Here is a 24,947-nt window from a genome sequence, read left to right as displayed (position 1 = left end):
ATCTGAAAAAAAACAGGGACAGAAGAAGGGTAATGCATCTGCTGGTGCTTTTGTTTATCTCCAAGCCCAAATTTACAAAGGCTGAGATGGAGGTGGTACTAGAGGCCCTCTGTCTCCATGGTTGGTAGCTCCTTGCAATGCATTCCACTGACCAGCCCTTCTGTAACCATGGCTGGGGAGAAAATGTCAACAGTGTTAATGCTGTGGGTGACCAGGATTGGGCACATGATATGGTTTGGTACAAGGTGACAAATATGATCCATGCTGCCACCCATGGAGTAGAGATCCTAGCATGGGAACAGAGGTTATAAAGTGGTGGGCCACCTACTGAACCTCCCCTTGTGGAGACTGACGAGTTTCTTGCCTCACTTAAAAGCAGTACCTTCTCCAGCGAGTCCCACAGTGCACTAGCAGGATGTTTGGGCAGAGCTGGACAGACCTCACAGTGTATCAGTTGAAAATGCCCCAAGTATGTACGCCTGTATCACAGTATCCATAGCTGCAACTTCTCCTTAAATATTAGACTAAAGTATAATACTGTCTGACATATGGCATGCAGGTACATCAAGGGTCAAAGTTCAATGTCAATCTGCATGTATATGGGTAACCACAGTCGTATTTTTAGGTCTGCTTAACTTTTATGTGGTAAAGCTTTGTGCAGTATACTGCCTCTTGCTTGTGCAATGCCGTGGAACCCCTAACCGATCAGCATAATGCTGCTACATCATCTGTAACCCCATTGGTCTGTGAATCTTTATCCATCCAACCACAGAACCAGTAGGACTTTGGGTGACATCACTTATGCATGAGAATGAGGATGCTTCTGTGAGAGAGAATAATGGTGCGGATCAGCCCGTATCCCCAGGAGCAATGAACCATTTGAATTGGCAAACTACGGCTAATCCAAGTACTTTATCCTCTTCTTTTTGGAGAAGAACTTGCATTTGAATGTCAAATTACTGGAAAAAATACATGTCCACAAGTCGGACATATCCAAGGAGTGTTCACAGTCACGGGGAAGATCCAGAAATGGACCGATAGATGGACAGGACAAACAAGAACTAGTAAGTGAAAAATTGACTAAAAACATGGCCAATAATAGTGTGCATTGTACATATTCTTATGATGTGCATTGTGTTATGGATAACAAAAGGGACAGTGTGTTAAATCTGTCCAGTTATAGGCTTAATGATGCTAATATTTCACTTTTGTTATGGGGTATAAAGTTTGTTCCAGCAGGAACGGATAATATGGTAAGTGCTGTCACTGACCTTTAAAGTTTTTGTAAGAAACATGAATTTAAAATGTATTTTTAAGGATTCTAATATGACAGTACCAGGCATTTGTAAAAAAAAGTAGCACTTTTATACCAATGGGTGAACCGGTTATTAATGCCTTTAGTAATATTTGTGAGAAGCAAATCTGACCGTTAAATTATACTTCTTTTTAAAAGAATTCTGACTATATAACAGAGGATGAGTTTAAATCACTTAAAGCATTACAAGAAAATGAAATGAAGATATTGTTATAAAAGAAGCAGATAAGGGTGGCTGCATTGTTTTAATGGACTTGTGTAATTATATTGCAGCCATAAATAATTTAATTTCTGATGCACAAACTTTTAAAGTCATTAATGCTAAGGAGGTTGATTCTATTTTTAGTAAGATTAATATGTGTATTTATGATCTGCAACTCATGAATGACATAGACATGAACACTTTTAATTATTTTACTGTGACATGTCCAACTATTCCAGTATTATATGGTTCACCGAAGGTTCATAAATCCCCCTATAATCCACCTATGGGACCAGTCGTCTCTGGAAAGGGATGGCTAACAGAACCTTTGTCAGTTTACTTGCAGGATATATTAAAAAATTACCTATACCAAGTTATATTAAGGACACAGGTGATTTTTGTGGTTAAACTGTATGATTGGTGGGATAGGAATTTGACCACAGAGTTGTTGTTTTTTTACACTAGATATTAAATTGTTGTTTACCGTAATTCCTAATACTTATAGTATTGATCAAATCAGGGAAAGTGTAACTGAATGTGGTAAACATACTGTAAGGGAGATTGCAACAATTTGTGAACTCTTGGAGTTAGTATTTGCAAATAATATTTTTGTTTTCAGTAAACAGATATACCACCAAACATCAGGGGTGGCAATGGGAACTGCTGTGGCAAATACATATGCTAATTTAACTTTAAGTAAATGGGAAGAATTGAGTGTCTATGGAGAGAATATGTATGCCCATAGAATACTCTTATGAAAAATGTTTTGTGGGTGATAGTGATGATTTGAATGATTTTCTTGTATACTTAACCAAACCACTGAATTTTTAAGATTTGAGATGAATGCATCAGATACTGGCATTAATTTTTTAGATGTTCGAATTTTCTTAACTGAAAATGGTTTGGATACTTGTGTATATATAAAAAAGATATACATACAAACAAATATCTCCACAAGAACAGTATGCATGCAAGGCATGTATTTAAAGGCGTAACCAGAAGTCAGTACTTATGAGCTGGCAGACTTAACACGAGAACTGACCTATGCATTAGACAGATGGATGAAATGACTAATGATTTTTTAATGAGGGGTTATGATGCCAATGAACTACATGTGGCTAGGGAGGATATTATGATGTTGAGGGAAGGGCAAGCAAAACCCTTTTTTTCAGAACAGACTAACACTAGTGATACACATACACATACTACAGAGGTACAACCATTGAGATATTTAATGACCTATAGTAGAGCTAGTGAATCTGTTAAGAGAATTATCGGAGAGAACTGGGATATGTTAAAGGCCATACTAGGCTATGAAAAATGGCTATCTGATAAACCTTTGTTTAGCTATAGAAATTGTGATGATTTGAAACAGCGACTAGGTTATAAGGATTTCTCCCTAAATAAACAAGGCCAGGTTGACCTGAGAACTAAAGGAACTGTGCCATGTTATAATTTGTGTTGCTTGAGTATTTATCAACTGAATGAATTTACACACCCTGTTAGTAAGAGGAAGTTCATTTTTAACTGTGCAGCTATATTTTGTGGTATATCTGGCGACTTGTACTTTATGCTCGGGCTTCTACGTAGGCAAGTCATCTAGAAGACTACGGGATAGGATAATAGAGCACAAGTCTGACATGCGCAGGGGTGTAGACACAAACTCTTTAGCAAACCATATACAGGAGCAAGGTATGACGCATCAATTCACATTTAGAGTCGTAGAATATGTAAAACCTAATATTAGACGTAGGGACATCATTAATAAACTAGATATAAAAGAATACGAATGGATTATTCGTATGCAAGCTGATGTGTATCTAAGCTTAAATAAACAGGTAACTTTAAAACCAATTCTAAAAATGAAACAACAAATGATTACATGATTTTGTTCTATGAACTGGAAGTTTTTTATTTTATCTGCCTTCTTTAACTCCAGCTCATGTGAGTTTTATTTGAAAAATTCATGGTTTTACCTTTTACCATGGTAATTAGTTTTTTTAATTAGTGCTGTTATATGATAAAATGGGCTGTGTCATGTGTTTTATTTTAAAAAAGTATTTAAATGGAAGATCTCTTAAACTGTTTTTAAACACTGAAGAAGGACTTTGTCTGGAAGCTTTGTTACTGAATAAATTATCTTGCGTTGTGAAGGGTGCTTGTTTATTACTGTTTTGGACTTCTGTTGTTATTCTTCACTTTATCCATCTGCTCATCTTTGATTTCTTGAAAACAGAAATACAACAAATGACCGCCATTTTTAATCAAAGTTGTCTGAGGTGCACACAGAAGTAACTATTACTACTGAGTGGGATTTGGAGCGGTTTGTTGAAAGTAACTGACCTCTTGTTCTTTACTCACTTTAAACAGTCACCCATTTGGCTTTCCTGACTTGTGACCATTTTTGTGATGTTTTATGGATTACTTATCTAGACATGTGAGATATGTACAGAAAAGGAGCTGTAATTGTTGAGGCTGTCTCTAGAGGAAAATAACTAGTTACCCTTGTTGCTTCCTCATTATTCTGGGTTTGCAGAACTGATGCAAAATGTGCAAAGCAACTTGGAATACATCTGTATGAACTACATTACTTGGCCATCTTGTGTTGCAATCATATGTGCGAATTGTACACAGAATTGACTATAACTGCTGGTTTGGGGTGGGTATCTGGATGAAAGTAATTGGTCCTCTTGTGATCTGCCAAGTTTATCATCTTTCAGAGCAGTAAGGTATAAAATACACTGCCGAACGTCCATGCCTTCAGAGCTTTTAGGGGCATAGCAGTACTCATACTCCATGGTAGTATAAGTGGATTTTGACGCAGGCTTTGTAGTGGCCTCTGCCCTGAGCACCACCTAGTTTAAAACTGCTCTTGTTAGAGTTGTGCACGGAATGTCATTGTAAGTTGTGTAGGAGGCTGGGGAGAATGTCCATATTTCTTTAATTTTCTTCCCAAACCTCACAGGTGTACACAGGTCACTGTAGCTTGTGTTGGGCTGGGGATAGTGTAGTCATTCAATTTTACTCACAAATTTCAGATAGTACACAGAGGAGCTGCTAGAGTTTACAAGGACTCTATGATGAAAGAGTTCATGAACAAGACAGAGAAGAATAAGTAAGTAACTTTTTCTGAATTATATTTGACTAATGGTGGAAGTTATTTATCCAAACTGTAAGAGCAAATAGTTTGAAATGTAACAGAACTGGACATGAATATGAATAAAGAAGGTATTGTCTTGGGCTGCCTCTCCCCTTCCCTCTTTCTGCTAGTTTGAAGGATACCTCAAAGTAATACTACAGAAGGGACCAATACTTTAAAAGTATAATATTTAAAAGGCTTGTCATTTCTAGCATCTGTTGTTAAAAGTAAATGTTGAAGGTTAAAAAAGAAAATTGTGTAATTGTGGAAGTTCAGCTACATTTATGAATCGTGTATGGTTCTGGTATTTGATGTTTGTATACGTTGTGTAAGAGCCCACCCTAAATGTAGGAGTAAAAACAGCACTAAGGGAAAACATCAGGCCTAGATAAGGTCACTGCAGATATGATCAAGATGTTGGCTGAGAAAGGGGAGACACGACTCCTGAGGGTACTCATAGCAGTATGGAGAGAAAGGTATCCCATATGACTGGAGAATAAGCATTTTAGTGCCAGTGTACAAAAAAAAGGTGATATTCAGAACTGTGGGCAGTAGAGAGTTATGAACTACCGTCACACTGGATGACAGTGCTACAGAGTATGACCAGTAAAACTAATATACTTAGAGTAGTGTACAGTAAGATGTGAGATGAGCAGTGTGGCATCAAATCAGGATACAGCACAACTGAACCGATGTCTGCAGTGAGACAGAGTTTGTAGAGGAAGCTAGAGATAAGGAAATAGTCCAACTGGGCAGTCCTAAACTTGGAGAAAGCATTTGACAGCATCACAGTAAACCTGATTTGCACAGTCCTGATCTGGTTGTGCATCATGGATCAGCTCGCGGTTCACTGCTATTCATATTGGTCATGAACTACATTAACTGACAGTTTGGAGGGGACAGATCATCAGTTTTATGTATGCAGATGATGTTGCCTTATAGGCAGACTGTGCATAAGACCTTTGGCAAATGACAGGGAAAAGGAATGCAAAACTGAAGGCACATCAGATGAAACTGAGTACAGACAAGACCATTTTCATGGCAACAAATGGGGACATTTTAAGAAGATCAAAAATGAGATACAAGTGAGAGCTTAACAGTTTCTTGGGGAGTAATTTATGAAAATATAAGTCTGAATGAGGAGGTCAAAGCTAGAATCAGAGGAGCTGCAACTATCTCACTCAGAGTGTCAGGCATAGTGTATGACAGAAGAATGACACAGAACTTGAAAAGTTAGGTGTACCAAACAGTAGTGCAGCCAGTACTACCATATGGTACAGAAACCTGGGCAGTGAAGGCAAAGTAGTTAAAGCTAGAGGTAATGGACATGAAGTGCCTGAAAGAAGTTGCAGGATGCACTTTGTGGGACAGATGAAAAAATGTTAACATCAGAGCAGAAGTCAGAGTAGCTCCAATTGGGGAGATGGAGAGAGATGATGGGAAGATGAAACTGGGACATGCAGCAAAAAGCTAGATGGATTTTGTGAGAGACAACCTGTGATAGCCGGGCATTACTATCATAGAAATTGGCACTGAATTGAGAGTGAGAGAGAGAGAGCAAGATGGCGACAGTTGGTGTCCCCTTGTTGAAAATGGGGAAAATAGAGATGATAATGATATTGCCTGCAGGCAGATCTCTGTGGACCCATAAACTGAACTCAGTCAACTATAAGTCAATCTAGATAGGATTAATTTAGCAACTAATAGCTTATTACAAACACATCTTATTTGTGCCTCAGTCACCATGTAATATTTCTTAGTATTCTAAATGGTCTCCCTCTTAAAACATACGTCATTACTCTGGGTGCCTTCAGCTACCCTTCATTAAACTGGGATAGCTGTATCTCCAATGGAGGATGTATTCAAAAACTCCTAGGTTTAATAAACAAGAATTCCATTACACAGTTGGTAAATAATCCTTGCAGTTGACTGACTCTTGCACTTCTCTGGTATCTCATTCCCTATTAAAGTCTGACAACAAATGTGTGACCTTATTTAAAATCCTAAAAGTCCCTACTGCAAGCCCAATTGAAGACAAAGACCACAATCACACTGACCTTATACTACTATGTGACAAAATATTGAAATTCACTTGGCTGCTCTTCCACTGAGCTTAATACATCAGTGAGACTCGCTACAAAATTCTACATCCATTTGCAAAAAATGTACAAATTTACAAAAATCCTTTGAGCTAGCAGGCCCTACCAGACTCGTGTATCAAGGGAAAATTCAAAAACAAACAAGCCTGTTGGTCCACCACCATAAATTTATACAACAAAAGAAAGGCTCCTTAAATTATTCAGTAAGTGCAAAACATGCTGAATAATATTATCAGGTCTACTAAATCAGACCATGAACTTAGGTAGTCATCTCTAGCCAAAGATAATTATAAATCCAAAACTAAAAGAATACCTTACATTGCTCTGAACTTATTCATAATGATGCCTCCTACTCTGACCCAGTAGACTCTGACAATATCCTTAAACAAATGTATTTTTTAACTATTTTATTAATGTTTATATATTCAGAAAATGTATGACATTTAAAATATATAGAAATACAAGTGTTAAAAAAGAGAAAAACCGTCAATGAAAAACAGAATTCATGAGCACAGCAAAGGCAAGTTATTTCAAAAGTGTCTACTGTACAATAAGAATTTTAATACATTACAAGAAGTAACATTTATTATACAAGTATTAAGAATTATTTAACAGTTCTTTAAATTTCATCCAAGAGTTGTTTGAAGATGAAATTCTGGTTGTTCTTGTTTTGATTGTTTCAAGTTCTAGGTGGCAAACTTAAGTTGCAAGATTTTTAAATTAATTTAGGTTTGGAGAATATTCATTTTTCCATTTGCTGGTGATAACTTTTCTTGCTGTTGTTAATATACTCCATAAGAGTTGCTAATGTACTCTATAAGAGTAGATCCTTTATCTTGAAACACAAACAGTTATTGGGATATTAAATAAAATTAGTGATTTAGTTAAAGTGAATTTATCATTAACTAAAGCTTGTAATAAAAGATTAATATTATCCCATAATGGTTTAATTACAACACAAACAAAAACATATGTTGCCAATCAGCTTTAACATTTGACTTGCATTTCCAGCATTCTACTTTCTTATTGTACATTAATTTGACTCTGTATGGAGTGATAAAAGCTCTATGCATGAATTTCCAAGAGAACAATCTCCATTTTAGTGAGGAGGTTTTTTGCTTTGATGATAACATTAATTTTTTCTCATTAATAATAAATTTCCAACTGAAGATAAGTTTAAAATTATCCCAATAAGTAGGCTTATAACATTGAGATTTATCTATACAATTTAGATAATACTCCTTTCCCTGGTATCATCTGTCCAAATGATTAAAAGTTCAATAAGTTTAGGGACAGAATTTCTAACAGTCGGTTGCATTGAATCAATCCTGCTTTCAGTTACTTGTCTAAAGTTTTGAATGTCCAAACATATATCATTAGCTAAATCAAATTTATTTATTATATAAATAACTGATTGGTTCCAGTTGATGGATAGTGAAAAACTGCAATGTATCAGGTTTTTCTCTAAGAGTTATCATTAATAAGTTAAAAGTAGAGAAATTATTTTGGGCATAAGCTATGGGAAACAAAAAACATGCTTTGCATTCTGGATATCTAAAGGTTGTCATCATCACTGAAATATAGGATAAACTGATTTGTTTACAGTTCTCTGAAAAGTAGTTTTTAGCAGCCAGTATTGTTTAATATTAAACGATGGCTCGAATTTAAGTGAGTGGACGTCAGTCAAATGTTTTCTTGAAACTGCTTCCATCTTGCTTTATAATTAATATTTAACCAGAGAGATATGTTTTAATGATTAATGAAAGGGTGTAATAATTCTAAATCTGGTAAACCAATACTGCCAAAAGACCGATCCTCAACACGATGATTCAAAGCAGCTCTAGGCTTATTATGATGCCAAAGAAATCTCAGGATTAATGAATTAAACTCTTTTATAATATTTTTAAGGGAGGAAGAGACAGGGATTGAATTATGTATGTGAGTTTTGGCAAAATAATCATTTTAATTGAGGAAAATCTCTCTTACATAGTCAAAAACATCTTGTCCCATTTGTTAATAAGCTTTTTTATAGACGTTACACAGCTATTGTAGTTCAGAGTTATGATATTGTGAATGTTGTTTGTTAAGGTAATCCCTAAATAGTTGAGCTTTTGTCTTCTACAATATAGTTAAAAAAAAAGTTTGTCCATATTATAAATGTTAAGAGTTTATAGGCAGTACGTTTGTTTTATCATGAAAACAAAGTCCAGACTTTTTTCTGAAAGCTTTCTTTTGCATTAAAACAACAAATAGGGATATGTAACTTCCATTCACAGTCAGAAGAATATCATCAGCAAAAACATTTGGAGTTTAAATACGTGTTTAGCTGTATATGCCTTTGATATCTGAATTTGATCTTATGTAATTTGCAAATGGTTCCATAATCAAAGAGCAATGGTGATAAGTGACATCCCTGTTTAGTTCCTTTGGTAATCCTAATAGACTCTGAACTAAATGGACCTCTTCGTATGTAAATATAAGAATTCTGATAAAATAGATTAAAGGAGAATCACACCCACAGACTCCAAAAAACAACATGTTTATTTCATAATTGTTTGGGGTTTCTTGCATTTTAACACCACCCTGGGGCTATTTACAAGTTTTAAAATATTTTTATACTTAATTTCTGAGTCTGGCCACACAGGGCCTGGCATCTTGAAGTAATTTTGATTGTTTAGACTGCTTCTAGGTATCCCACAATGCAGTGCTTGTCTGTAAAAAAATACATCATGCAGGCCTCGCTGTCACTGCATTGATTTTGCATGCATACACTGCTGTCTTTCACTCAGTTTTAAGTAACATTTCATGCCATTCAATGACTACTTAAAACACAAACAGTGCAAATGCCACAGAACTGACTTTCAAAGTGCTTTTTACTGCTGCTTTTTAGAATGGCTAAACTGTGAAGCATGCATTGTACTACTTTGACTCATCTCCCACCCCTCTTCACACCTAACTTGCCTAGCTGTCAAAGTGCCAAGTGTAATTTCAGCTGTTATCTGCTGTGATTGACAGCTCACAGCAGGAGACTTAACTCTTGTACTGTTTCCTTATTCTAACCTTTATTTTCTTTATGGGTAGGGAAAGGACCAGGGAGCTATGACATCACAGCCTGGGTGGGTTTTTAGGGAAGCTGTGGTGATGTCAGTTTGAGGAGGGCATTAGCCAGAAAAACTACCTGTATTCAGTGGCTTTGATGACATCACTGAATTGGAGACTGTAGCAAGCTTTTCCAGGGTGTGATAACATTTTTTTTGAAAGGGAAACCATCACAGTACAGTAAGGTGTACTGTTCCAGTGGAGAAAAACTGTCAATTTAAAATATTTTAAATGATGTATTGTTATTTACTCATAGGAGGAACAGTAAATAGGGAGAAAAAGGACAGAGAGGTTGAGCATTTGACGACAGAATCCCATTATTGTCCTTTAATAAAATATAAGAAATTATTTGAAAAATTACATTGTTCTAAAACTAATAAAAGATAAGCCCAATTAACTGAGTCAAAGACACTATTAATATCTAAACTTTTTAGTGTTACGCCATCTTTTATGCTATTGGCATACTCCGTTATTGTTAAAATTATTTCAGTATCATCATAAGAGTTCCTATTTATTATGACACCAGTTTGGCCATTGTTAATCAGAAACAGTAAAAAATGCTGCATTCTGCTGGCATGAATAGTGATAAATATTTTGTAATAAATATGTAATAAAGAAAGTGGCCTGTATGAAGAACAATCTGTAGGATTTTTAGCAGCTTTTAAAATGGGGAAATAAGGGTGCATTTCCAAGATGGAGTAATGACTGATAGACCCTTGACTATGGAGAAAACTTTGTGCAGAATAGTTAAGGCATCATTAGTCATTAGTTTATAAATTTCGAGTATTATACCATAAATACCAGGGAGCATTATTACACTTTAGTTTATTAATTTGAGCTTTAATTTCTGACATCGAAACTGGCTTATCACTTTTTTCATCTGGTCATCAGATAATTTATTTTTAGTATTTCTGATAAAAATTAATCATCTTGAGGAACCATTTTAGCTTTATATTGATTGATTTTATTAAAGTGAGATCTAAATTCACTAAGAATGTCCTCGATTTCTGTTACTTTTCTCTTACTGTTTGGAGAATATATCTCCTTAGTATGACTGGATTTTATTAGCAATTGTGTTCTCATATCTAACTTTTGCATAGATTTTGGATTAATAGAGTAGTTAATTATTTTAATCTTTTGTAGATTTATGATAGTTTTGTGATTAGGGATTTTTGGATATTTACCCATTTATATTAATTTTTCTTACACTGGAAATCCCTTTGACTCTAATTCTTGTTTATCTCTCCTTTCTTGTAAATATATTAGTTTTCTATCCCACTGCTTTTTCTTTAGAATATAACACATCATGATTTTACCATATAGATATGCTTTCAAGGCATCCCATAAATAAATCTCTGAGATATCTTCTTTGTAGTTAAATTCAGTAAAGGTCTGAACTTCCTTAAATCTTAGAAAATTCTTAAGTTATATAGGCAGGTGTTTTTTAATGGGAATATTATTGTTAAAATTTAGAGTTAATTCAAAAGTTATGGCATTATGATCAGAAAGGGTCAAGAAACAACTTTAAGCTTATCTAGTTTAGTAATTAAATCATGCAAACTATAAAGCTTATCTATTCCTGATTGTGATCTATGTCCGTAAGAAAAATGAGTATAAAGAAAAGCAAATCTGGGTCTGAAAATTCATTTCAATCTTTAATATTAAATAGTTTTATAAATTATGCTAATGCTTTTGCTGAGGCAGGTATCCTTCATTTTTAGTACTATTAGACTCAACATCTTTTAATATACAATTGAAATCACCAGCCAATATAATACTGCCTTTTGAAGTTTGAATAATCTGGTCTAGTTGATATTTGACAGCTGTGACTCCAATTCCAGGGATCCAGTACACGTTATTGAAGGTGTATAGTTTCCTTTTAATTTCTATAGTTACTGAACAAAACATACCTTTTTTATTGGTATAAGTACTTAGAATTTTAGGTGTAGGTAAATAGCTTCTCCTCAAAATGACCACCCCCCTTTTTGCGGACTATAATGTGAGGTTGAGAACATATTTTTTTTTTGTATTAAGTCTATCTTAGTCTGCTTGCAACAGATGTGTTTCCTACAAAAAGATAACCTGAGAATTAAATAATTTTAGAAACTTCAGTTACTTATCTTGCAACCATTAATATTAATGGATATGCACTTAAGATATGTCATATATTAAAACAAAAATATATATGATATCATTAAAATTCTAGTGGTATGAAAATATCAATGGAACACGCATACAATTTTTTGAACTGCATATCAATAAATATATGGCCAATAAGACTGAGATTGTTTACAATGTAGTTGTTCATAACAGTTATAGACACTAATGAAAAACAGTTCAAGAGATTAAACAATTATCTATTACCCATATTTCTTTTCATGGAGTCTGACTTCTTGTTTGAATAGAAAAACTGTCCAAACCTTCCCTCCCATCAAGCAAGATAAGACCAACACCTCTCTACTATATTTGAAACTGTTCAGTTATTTAAAAAGAAAAATATTAAACAAATAATAGAACTTCACACTGAAAAAAAGCTCAAAAACTTTCAGCCAGTTTCAAGTTTAACATTGTCTACATTTTAAATGCAGACATTATACAACAATGAAGACCCTACAACTATTAACTGCGAGTCCCTTCTAAGATTCAAAGTCAGGAAAAACAAGCAATGGACTAATAACTAGTTTACAGAAGATAGCTTGAAATCTTAACACCAGACAAACACTGTAAAATATGTAGAGACACACAAAGAGACAGAGAAATATCATAGTACAGCATGAAATTGCAATATTGTGCATACTGTGTTGTTGTTGTGTCTTTTGGCTTTTTCCCGGTTAGGGGTCACCACAGCGGAACTCCAGTCCGCTAATGATTGGCAGTAGATTTTTATGTGCCGAGTTGCCGGCCCTGATGCACAACCTTCAACGAAGGTATGCCCATTCACGCATGTCTCCACACAGAAGACGCTGTAGCTGAGAATCGAACAGGACAACGTCTTACTGTGAGGCGACAATGCTACCGCAGCACCACCACCGCAGTATTGTGCATACTGTGTATTAGGCATTTTTATTTAAGTAAGTAATAGGATGACATTAATGTATATTCATCATTTCAAGTTATTCAACATCCTAGTAATAATTATTTAATGGTAGTATTAATGCCTCAGCAAAATGTTACAAATATGTAAAGCGGAAAATTATCAAGAAGAGTAAAATCGTGTACCTGTTGACATGTGATGCCACACCTGGCAGAAAAACAACATCCCATCTTCAAATATAAATGAAATAAAATATCCATGACTCAGCCTCGAAGACACAACACAATACAGCCCAAATGAAAGCAATTTGATGCTGAAGCAGATAAATACAGGTGATTGAGCCATGTTATTTAATTTATGATTTTCCCATAACAGAGTCAGATACATATATGCCTACAGCTTGTAAACAACAGTATGTATAAAATCTGGCTCATCATGACTTTTTCCCTTCTCTTCTTATATACATATTATTTACAATGATAAAGTAACAAGGGACCACGTGCAATTGTTCTGATACATAGTACTTCAAATGCTGGTGGTCAGACATGACTGGAGTTGAAGCAGAAATGCTGCAGGCATATTTCACAGGAATTCTGACTCGTATCCCTGAACTGTATAGCTTTCCACAGAATGTCCATATTTTGACATCACTTTCTTGGCCCACCTTTTCATAAAATTGTAACCTTCTAGCAAATTAGTGGTAAATCATTAAATATTGAAGTTTGAAAACAATGACAGACATTTGAGCTTCAGACATTACTTCAACCAGAACATTCCCAGCAATGCAAAACCCATTATTTTATCACCTTCTAAGTCTGTAAGGACAATAACCAAAAATTGTCCCTACCTTTGGACCCCCGTCCCACTTATATTTATGACTTTGTCCAGATTTCATACTCTTAAGAGGTTGAGAGGTATGTTCAGACTCTGTGCCATCTGCTCTGGCCCGCTACATATTTTTTTCTTTTGAAAGGGAAGACGGACTTTAGCTCATTCATATTTATATGCACATTACTATCCACTTCATAAAGCAGTAGCATGAGGGCCGCAGCCAAAATATACCACCTTGACTACATCAAAATAATGTGCAGCAATGGGTTTAAATGACAAACTTCTAGATATCTCTACATATAAACTTTAAACACGTATTAAATAATGACACATTACAAGTAAAAAAAAGAATTACTTCACACACTCTGAAAAGTCAGTTCCACACTCTTAATTTCATGTGCACATTTTCTGTCAGCACTTTTCAGATATCAGTTCCAATTACCTGTACAGACTCCTTTCTACAAGCCAAAATCAGTGCCATCGTAAAGCCATGGTAGGACTAGAGTAACTGCATCTACCTAGCACACATATCCTTTGTCTTCACCTCTCAGTTACTTAGTAACACCGTTTTTTCCCAAGTTTGTCAAGAACACACTGCAACAGAAGATTTTCTTTTAAGGACTGCCATGAAATTTTTCCTCTTTCAAAGAAGGGAATTAAATGTACTGAACTAGGATGAGGCAAATTCTGATGTCTCCTGCACAGTTTAGTTAAATAGTGTTACAGAATCATCGGATCCTCTGCCAAGTGAACCAAGGCACTAAGTAATCCAGCTGGATCTGGATTCTATGGAAAAGCTTAAACTGAGTCTTACAAAGACAAAATTAGATATACCTCAAAGTTAAATGAAGTGGAACACTTAAAAAAAAAAAAAAAAAAAAATTCCTTTACTTGCTTAAGAGTACTGCAGCCCTTTAACCTATCAGAGAAATGTCAGGTGTGGTCGTGTAAATCTGATCTTTGCACTAAAGCTCATCTCGGAGATAACATACAGGAGTCCCAGAACAAAACATGAGACTTTGGCGGGAAACCAAAAGGAATCAAATGAACTCTGATAAATATGAAAAGTCTCAAGACAACAGGGAATATTTCAAGTTTAAGGGATAGAGATGTCTGTGAGCCGATGAATGCAGTTTTGAACAAACAGAGCCAACACTTGACCCAAGGCAGGACAACAGACAAGGAGTCATACTATAACCATACCATGTACACCAGTCAAAAGTACACCAGTCAAAAGTAGCACACCAAAGTCAATCCATCTCATAAATCCCTAGAACCAACAAGCATCAAGAAACCACACACCAGTAGCACACCATTGAGGCAGCCCATCAAGAAAACCAGATAATGAACTTCCTGGCCCCATTACCTTACCATTAGAGCTTGACTATCAAAACAATAAATATAAAAAGAATGTGCGATATCTATGAACAAGACAACCACACTAAAGCAGAACAGGTAAAAAACAATTTAATGAATTACATTTAACTATTTAAATGTAAACCATACTATATTAATATATAGAAAATTTAGTAAAATACCTAATTAAATTAAGTTCAGGATATGAAATTAACAAAGATAAAACATATAATGTACCACAGATGAAATACTTTAGTATTTGCATAACATTATTTAAAAGAAATAGTCAAAAGAAGTAACACTAAAAGACAAAACTGAAACAAGGGAGACTTGAATGTAAACTAACACTCGCAAATTATATAATAGTAAAAAACAAGATTGAGAAAGTATCTGAAACTAATTATGCTAAACCTAGTAAATAAATAATCAGTGGCAGTTTAGCATTAATTAGTGTTAATTATTGTCACTTTTGTGGTAGAACATGAATAAATGAGTTTTTGTGGGTTCTGTCTGTTTAAGCAGCTTTATTTTTCTACAAACACATCACTATAGATGCTTACTGACTGACTTAAGTAACTTGTATACAAACTAACAACTGCGATATGCGTACTCACTCTCTGGCTGCTTCTATAAAATGGCACTATGAATTGCACGTGTCTGGAATTTATACGTGCATGTACAGCCTTGCATACTTAATGATGTAGCGCACACGTTAATATGCGTTAATATTTTATTAGTGTGTGTGTATATATATATATATATATATATATATATATATATATATATATATATATATATATATATGATCGACATTTATATAGTTATTCATTTAGTTTTTTTTGGTATATATATATATATATATATATATATATATATATATATATATATATATATAATGTGTGTGTATTTATATTTATTTTTATTTTTTTAATTTTCAAAGAATGTAATATTTATGGTTAGGTTGTTTTTATTTATTCCAGTAGCATTGTTATAAATATAAGCAGATATATCTATATTATTAGATATGACTTGATTTAATTATATGTAAAGTTGGAATAGCAAATTTGTCATGTGACTAGAAATAACTATAAAGGGAGGGGTAAAATGCTTTCAAGTTGTCTAAAGAAGTTCATTTGAATTAGATGAATGGAAGTGCTCATGAATAAAAGTTTTATAATTCAGCCTTTGCTACTGTGACCACCGTTTTTTGTTTTTGCACACTCGTTACACTCTGATCTACATCCTCCCTCTTTGAGAAATAGATCATGCAATTTGTCGTGAGACTATTTGGCATGCAGAAATCACAGGTAATCCATAGACAAGCATTATACAATACTAAATACACATGTATATACAATCAAGTCCACGTTGCTGCGTATTTCACACTAGGCTTAGAAACTTATCCATGTCCTGTGATATAAAACTGGGAATTATGTTTAGTAACTGGGACAGTTTCTGCACAGTGGTTGTCCTGTGGAATGTTCAAACCACTTTCTGGAACAGAATCAGACTTTTGAACACATTCTGGTTTGGAAACGGTGTCTGACTCATTCTTTGACTTAGAGTTTGAATCACAGAAACAATGTTGTGACCGCAATGATGATAATTCTGGTACAGGAAGAAGATGTCTGTAATTCCTCCTATACTCCACACCCTCAGAATCTACCAAATAAGATCTCAGCTCGGCACAGATGCCTGTAATCTGTCCTGTTTGATCAGAATCTTTTGTCGTCTGGATTCGTACAGTCTCTTCTTCCCTCAATGGATGAAGCAATCTGCTCGATCTGTCATAACTAAATTTCTGGATATTACGCTTGTTAAACAATTGAGCCTTGATGGATTTATTGTTCTTAGCTTTATACTGCAATAAACTTGAAGAAATAGGTAGCGTAGTTCTAGTTTGCCTGGAAAGTAGTCTTTGAGCAGGTGATCCAAGAATATTATCACAGGTTTTGTTTCTGAGATTAAGTAAATTCAAGAATGCATTGGTATTGTCACACTTTGACTTTTCAAGAATTTACTTTGCACTCTGCACTGCACATTCAGCTGGACCATTGGACTGAGGATATTCAGGATGACTAGTGACATGTATAAAGTCCTATTCTTTTGCAAATTTCTGAAACAACTGGCTAGTGAATAGAGTACCATTGTCAGAAAAAAGTTTGTGTGAACTACCATGAACGGAGAAATGACATTTCAACTTAGTAATAACAGCAGTTGAGGTTAAGCTTGGTAGTAGATCAATCTCAAACCAATTCAAATAAGAGTCTACCAAAACTAAGTAGTGTTGATTGTTCCACTAAAGATATCAGTTGCTACAGTAAGACCAAGGTAGTTCAGGAATTGGACTTAGCTGAAGCGGTTTTCTTTGCAAATGCAGTCTAGTACTATTGCATACTGAACAAGAAGAAAGATCTCTGTCAATGTCTTTTGATAATGAATGCAAACATACTAATTCTCTTGCTCTTCTCTTAGTGGATGTGTCTCCTGGGTAACCACAATGCAAAATCTGAATATATTCTTGTTGTAAGCACCTGAGCATTGTTTACAAACTCAAGAGGTTAGGTACAATTTTAGGACCTTTGAAAATAACACCATCTTCCATAAACAATTCATCTATGTAAGGAAAATGCACTTGCACTTCAGGTGATACACTAGACTGCTTTGGCAGCCATCCAACATTAATGTAGTGATTGAGCTTCTGTGAAACTGTATCAATATCTGAATGTGTTCTCTTAAATCATCATCTTGTGGTGGACAAATTACGCACTGACATCATATCAAAGTCCAGATTCTCTGCATCAAGCTGTTTTCTTCTTCTTCTTCTTCTTGGTGATCTGGATAAAAGGTATCAGCCAGATAGAGCAATTTGCCTTTAGTATAGATCAATTTGAAATTGTACTTTTGTAATTTGAGTATCGTTCTTTGCAGTCTTGCTGGAGCAGAATGCATAGGCTTCTTTAAAATAGTAACTAGAGGTTGATGATCAGTTATAATCTGGATAGCTCAGCTATAAATATAATCATAAAACTTGGAACATGCAAATACTATTGCCAAAATCTCTTTCAATTTGAGCATACTGCATCTCAGTTTGGATTAGTATTCTAGATGCATAGGCTACTGGTCTGCCCTCTTGAAGTACAACTGTGCCTAGGCCAAATTTTGAAGCATCACAGGAAAGAATAACTGGTTTGTTCACATCATAGTATCTTAATGTAGGTGGGGTGGCATTTTTCTGCTTAAGGTCTTCAAATGCCTTCTGGTGATGTTCCAACCATGACCATGCAACATTTTTGCATGTTAGCTCTCTTAAACATACTGTTAACTCACTGAAGTGTGGTATAAATTTGCCTAAATAGTTGACCATGCCCAAAAAATGCTGTAAACCTGACATTTCTAGAATAGCTGCTTGCTTGGTCAGGTCAGGTCTCAAGCTTGCACTTGTAAACAAATGACCTATGTATGTAACTTCTGGAAGTCTGAATTTGCACTTCAGAGGGTTGAGCTTTAAGTTCACTTCATGTGCTCTGTGTAGAACTTTCTTGAGGTTTCTTTCAGGCTCTGCTTCACCATTGCCTACAATCAGTAGATCATCTACTGTTGTGGCACAAGGATAACCCGAAAAAGTTTGCTCCATTGCACGCTGAAAAACTTCACTTGCAGAATTTATTCTATATGGCTTCCTTAGGAATCTGTATCTGCCAAATGGTGTACCAAAAGTAGTTAGAAATGAGAACACTTGCCAAAAATAACTCTTTGCATCCAAAACAGAAAATACAGTGGCATTTAGTATTGGAGCTGCAACTTCTTTATGCACATTGGATGATAGGGTCTCTTTAATGCTTTGTTCAAATCCCTTGGGTCAATGCATATTCTGATTTCATCGGAGCCTTTTTTTGTGAGTGGCTACCATGGACAACAACCCATCCAGTTGGTTCTGTGACTGGACAAATCACACCTTGCTGCACTATTTTATCCAACTGAGCTTTAACTTTATCTTGCATAGCTATTGGTACTCCTCTTGCTGGTCTGAAGACTGGAGTGACCTCTGGGTCTACCTTCATGGAATACACAAATGAAAGCTTGCCCAATTTGTCATCAAAAATATCTACATACTCTGAGAAAATGTCTTCGGAGAAATTAGAACTTAGAACTGCACTCACATGAAGAACTTGTTTAGCAAAAGAAAGCAGATTAATTCTTTAACTATCTTTGAGACCCAATAAATATTGCACTGGTCTTCGGACTACGTAGAATAACAAGTTGTAACAGTTCCCAGCCAGATATCATGAAAGCATCACTGAACCTTCAGTTTGAATTTCTTCACCTCCATAAGCAACAAGTATCGCACTGCTGGTTACATTGAATTGTTCATTTGTTCTCACTCTTGTAAATGTGTCTGCTGATATAATATTATAGTTTGACCCAGTGTCAACTTTGAACTCTCTGGATTTTTTCATTGATCTGGACAGTACAAATCACTTCACTTCTTGTTAATAGGTTCACTGTATCATCTCTTTCACCAAGCACTGATGCACAATCTACATAGAAAGCTGACTAATTCGGCTCTACTTGATCAATTTGCTTTTTTGTGCAACCTTTCTTTACAACTGTGTGATGCTTACTTGATTTACAAAGCTTTTGGAAACTGTTCCATTTTTTACTCTTGTGACATTGCTGACCTAATGCTAAGCACTTCTCTGTTTTATATTCATGATTCATACTACAAGTGTGACAGTTAAAGCTAGAGTTGGGTTTTTCTGATTCATGTTTGTACTGCAGTGAGCTGGTGCTGGAGCTTGCACCTTTCCTGGAACTTTCTAGAAAAAATTTGTGGCTACTTTGGAAAACCTGTAGCTGCTACATGTTTAGGCCTGTTCTTGTTTGTCATGTTTTGCATACTATCAATGTTTGCTCTGGAGCCGACTGAAACCATGCTCTTGTCACTCATAAGCATATGTGTATGTTTTTCTGCCACCTCATGGATTTGATAAATCTCTGTTGCTTTGCTCAATGTTAAATCACTGTCACAAAGTAAAATCTTTCTCAGAGCACCACTATTAATACCACATACAAGCCTATCCTTTATCAGCTCATCTTTTAGATCACCAAACCGACATGTTTTTAGCTCCGTTTCTCAAGTCAGTTATATAAGCTGCAAATGTTTCCCCTGGTTTCTGATCTCTTGTGTAAAACAAATGCCTCTCTAACATAATATTCATCTGGGGTTGCACATTTCTCTAAACTTGTGCTTCAAACACTTGGGGTCTTCCCTTGATTCAGCTTGTACAACAATATGGTGGTCCACACCTTCTGCTGGTGCTTACACAAATAAGCATTCTCCTTCTGTGGCTTCAGACCGTGCTAGGTTTAGCAAAATGAATGCCCTTTTGCATGCATGTCTATCTGCATAAGCTGCATGTATGAAAATAATGTACTCTTGCTCAAATATTCTCCAGTTCTCTGCAATATTCTGATCAAACACAAGTGGTAGGGGTTTTTGAAAACCTTCTACCATATTAACACGTACCAGTGAAGGGTTTTGCCAATAAGCACGGAATATACGCACGTACACATATGCATAAGTTTCTGACATAAACAGTACTTGTCCAATGCCTTCGTGCTCTGAACTTATTTTCATTGGGCTTATCAGAATTATGCAAATGAACAAACTTGTATTACTTTTGAATAACTGAACTTTTTTTTGGGCGTTTGATTCTTTCAGAATATTATCTGTAAAGGCAGAAATGTTATGGTTATATACCATCACTTACTAAACTCATCACTTTAAGAAACATTTGAGAACTTTACGTTATGACTTAGCAACTCATGAGTGCTGTAGTACTCTTGTAATGTTGTCTTTTGCAAGAACATACCTCTTATCAATGTGTAAGAAACATGTCAAGCAACTGCACAATGTGAACAAATTGAAGATCTGTTGCCCAAAACTCAATAACTTTCAGAGTAATTACACCTTGAAAATAACTGCATACAGCACACTGAAATGTCTCTAAGATGGTGGTACCTTGCTAGGCAGTTCTTTACAGTACAAGAAGCACTCTGTAATGGTGGCACTTCACGAATAGACACACCCAGCACAAGAAACAATTTTTTGAAATAGCTATACTTTGACTGTATTGCATGAAATAGTTGCAGTTTGCACACAATGAACTCTTTGAAATACATGCACAGTAATAAGCACACACTGTAAGCACTACTGCACACTCTGAGATACTTTGAATAACTTTAGTTATGCCGTTGATACAATATGAAGTCATAGTTATGCCCAAACACAGCACTTTGCCAGAACGCATACGGTGGCCTACCTTTATTTTTTTACTTAATGTACCCTTTTCTTTTCTTATTATTCGTTTTACTCGTTTAAGCTCTTTTCAGGCCTAATGTACTTTTCTTGTGCTCGTTTTACTCTAAACATGCCCAACTTTGCCTTAAACACTTTCATTTTGCTTTAAACATGCTCATTTTTTGCTTTACTGTTAATCGTTTCATCAAATACATTTATCTTAAACATTTTCTTTAGTTAAACTTTTTCGTACTTTCCGCTTGCCTGATAATGCGGTTTGTGCCCTTGTAATACCCCTTTTGTCTTTCGCATGGAGTAAATAATTTGTATTTCTCATTACCTTTGATTCTTTCTGGTTATGTTTGTCCTCTTTTCTCTCATTTTTACCTTCACTGTCGTGTCGTCTTTGCATCTCATGGCTCTAAATGTTCTTCTCTCTTTGATCCTGGTTCTGACACCATATCGCTTTTGTGTTAGGACACAAGTAAACGAGTCTTCATGGGTTCTGTTCAAGCAGCTTTATTTTCTACAAACACATCACTATAGAGGCTTACTGACTTTAACTTAAGTAACATATACAAACTAACAACTGTGATCATGCACGCTTACTCTCTGGCTGCTTCTACAAAGTGGCATTAAGGATTGCACATGTCTAGAGTTTATACATGCACGTACAGCCTCACATACTTCTTAAAGATATAGCACACATACTTTACACTCCGAACTACAATTATTGTTAAGTAATATAATTAAAGTTAAGCAGCAGATGAAAAAAATAAAAGCATATTTACCTCAATGTAGAATGTATCCAAGTCTCCCTTCTTAGCTTTAAGACTAATTAAGGCAGAAAATAAAAAAAATACATAAAAGGTGAAATGATAAAAAGCAGATTAGTTTAGAAGTCATTTATCTTTTAATTTCTTTTTCTTTTCATTGGTCTTCCATCCATTCCTTTTAGCTTGTCTTTTCAAGGAGCTATTGCTTTAGTCCTTATCTTCTGTACAATCTATTATATTGTTAGATTTTAGGAATGTCATAGTGGCATCAAAGTCTTCAAAGAAGTTAGTCCCATCTGGAAGAAATATGTTAAGCCTGGCAGGGAAAAGTAAATGAACTTTAACTTGTTTTTTCTTCAGGTCTTTTATTAAAGGGAGAAAGCATTTCCTTTTGGACATAAGTCACAGCATAATCATTGTCAAACCTTATTGTTCTGTCTCCTATCTTTGACAGGCGATTTAGACCACACAAATTTAAGAAGTAATTCTTTGTCCTGAGATGAAAAATCTTACAATAGTAGCTGGTGGAGAAGGATTAATTTTTGAGGAAGATGTAACTGGGGATCTGAGCCTTTTCAGTTCCAAATGGCATAGCTTCAGGCAAGTCCAGAATCTGAGGAAGCCAAGGAGTTAAAAATGTTGTCATACTCTCTCCTTCTTTCTTCTCTGGAAGACCAAAGATACAAATGTTGTTTCTTTGAGACCTGTTTTCCAAGTTATCAGTTTTATTTAAGAGAAGAGTATTTTGTTTCATTAAGAACTCAGAATTATTTTCATCTCCATGTTTGTACTCTCCCTTCAGTGTCATTCAGTGCTTCTTCTATACCAGGTATTTGAGATTTTTGCTCTTCAAAGTCTCATGAATCTGTTCCATCTGCTTAGAACATTTTTCTTTAAAATGATTTAATTTGCTGTCCATTTTTGTCCATCTTTAAAGGAAAACTCCACCCTCTCATACAGTTTAACTCAATCATTAGGTTTCTTTTCTCCCTACAATATGGTTCCAGCATTGTGTATGTACCAGAAACATGCTTGTAGTTTTTAAAACTTTTATTTCCTTGCGCTGGAGTCAAAGGAAGAGAAAGCACACCTACTTTTTTTTTTTTAATCTCAACTTCTCACATACTTTGCAGAGAAATTAGTCTCCACCTGTGTGAGATATCATAGACACAGTTAAATCTGTAGTTTACCCTGTCAGGTACTACCGTCATTCTTAGATGGGTAATTTATTTTATTTTATTTATTTTATTTTACATTTTGTTGGGCGGGCTCCCATTAATGTGGAGGCCCGGGAGAGAGGCAGAGAAGGGCTCAAAACATGAAATTGAAAATGGGAATACAAGAATTGTATTAAAAAAAGAAAAAGTAAAAGTAAATATATTATTCATTTTCTTAATTCAGTTATAGGTTAAAGGTTAAAAAAAACAAATAATATATAAAATAAAATAAAAACATTTTTTTTTTTTTTTTTTCCTGAGATGAAAAATCTTACAATAGTAGCTGGTGGAGAAGGATTCCTGTTAATGTCAGGAACACAGCAGCTGATATAAAAAAAGACAAAAAGCTGTGGAATTGTTTCTACTGTTTTTACTGCAGAGGGGAGGAGAACTTAACACTTCCTTTTCATAGCAAAACAAAGCAATTAGATCAGTCGGGTTTAAAGGCAATTATCAACTCTTCTGACAAATTTACATAAACAGCACACAATATTGAAATTCTAAGCTTTAAATGTTATTTATAATAGTTTGTGTTAAGATAACTTGAGTAACAGCAAAGATTTCTGTGACATTTAGAGAAAAGTCAGTAAATATTTTTTTCTTGTAAAGTATAAATGCATTTACCATTTTCAAGACCCCCCCCCCCCCCACACACACACACACACAGGCCAGAAATGCAAAAGGAAAGTCAGGTGGCAACCCTATCAACTAGGTGCACTGATACTGTTCATAAAAAGGTATTTTTTGCTTTGTGTGACATCCTTTCAGAGGGGGATGCATATCTGGTACATGCAGATCCATTGTAAGAGATCCCCACTGACTTTGAGTCAGTCCTTGCATTGTCAGAGAGCAGCCATAATATACAGCTGAGTTTACTTTAACATACATTTACTATGTGCCCTTGCATTAAGAACACCAAGAAAAGGAAGTCAGAAGTACTTAACTGTGGTTAAATACATACAGATACACACGCTTTTGTACACATGCTTTATATAAATACACATATACAGAAACACACTAGTGTGTGTGTGTGTGTGTGTGTGTGTGTGTGTGTGTGTGTGTGTGTGTGTGTAAATGCAATATGTGTGCATACAACAAATTATTTATAATAAACATCATAGCATAGTTACGCATTATTAATGTATACATTCCAGTAAATGTTCAATGATTTACTTGGTCACTGTCACACATTGGCTGTGTGTTCCACATACAATCTTGGTCAGTGTCTTTCTGTCAGTATTTTTATTTGTATTGATAAGTGCATTTAATCATTCTTATTATCTTTGCCAGTGTAGCTTATGTTGTGGCTGAAAAGGTTCCTTGGGCCAGTTCACTTTCCTGGTTACCACAGTATAAATAAATATAAAATAGAAAAAAAAGAGGGGGAATATGACAAAAATAATTGAGGAACTAGTAAAGCACATTTGAAGTCTGCATCATTCATGAGAGAGAAAATCCTCCCACTGAAGGCATTGGGAAGTAGCAGACAGACAAAGTTTAGAGTCCTACTACTTGTCACTTGTAAATGTACAGCAAGGATTATTTACTGCAGTGAGAGTTTTCACACCTCAGCAT

The 24,947-nt window shown here is 35.1% G+C and overlaps 1 protein-coding gene across 1 annotated transcript in view; it reads left to right on the top strand.

Moving 5' to 3' along the window:
- Positions 1-24,947, top strand: part of LOC122813877 (zinc finger protein 773-like) — a 239,428-nt gene that overhangs the window by 134,314 nt on the left and 80,167 nt on the right.

Source organism: Protopterus annectens, chromosome 10.part0 (genome assembly GCF_019279795.1).
Source record: "Protopterus annectens isolate FY-2018-M chromosome 10.part0, PAN1.0, whole genome shotgun sequence".
Classification (NCBI taxonomy): domain Eukaryota; kingdom Metazoa; phylum Chordata; order Ceratodontiformes; family Protopteridae; genus Protopterus; species Protopterus annectens.
This window is presented reverse-complemented; position numbering and strand designations above follow the sequence as displayed.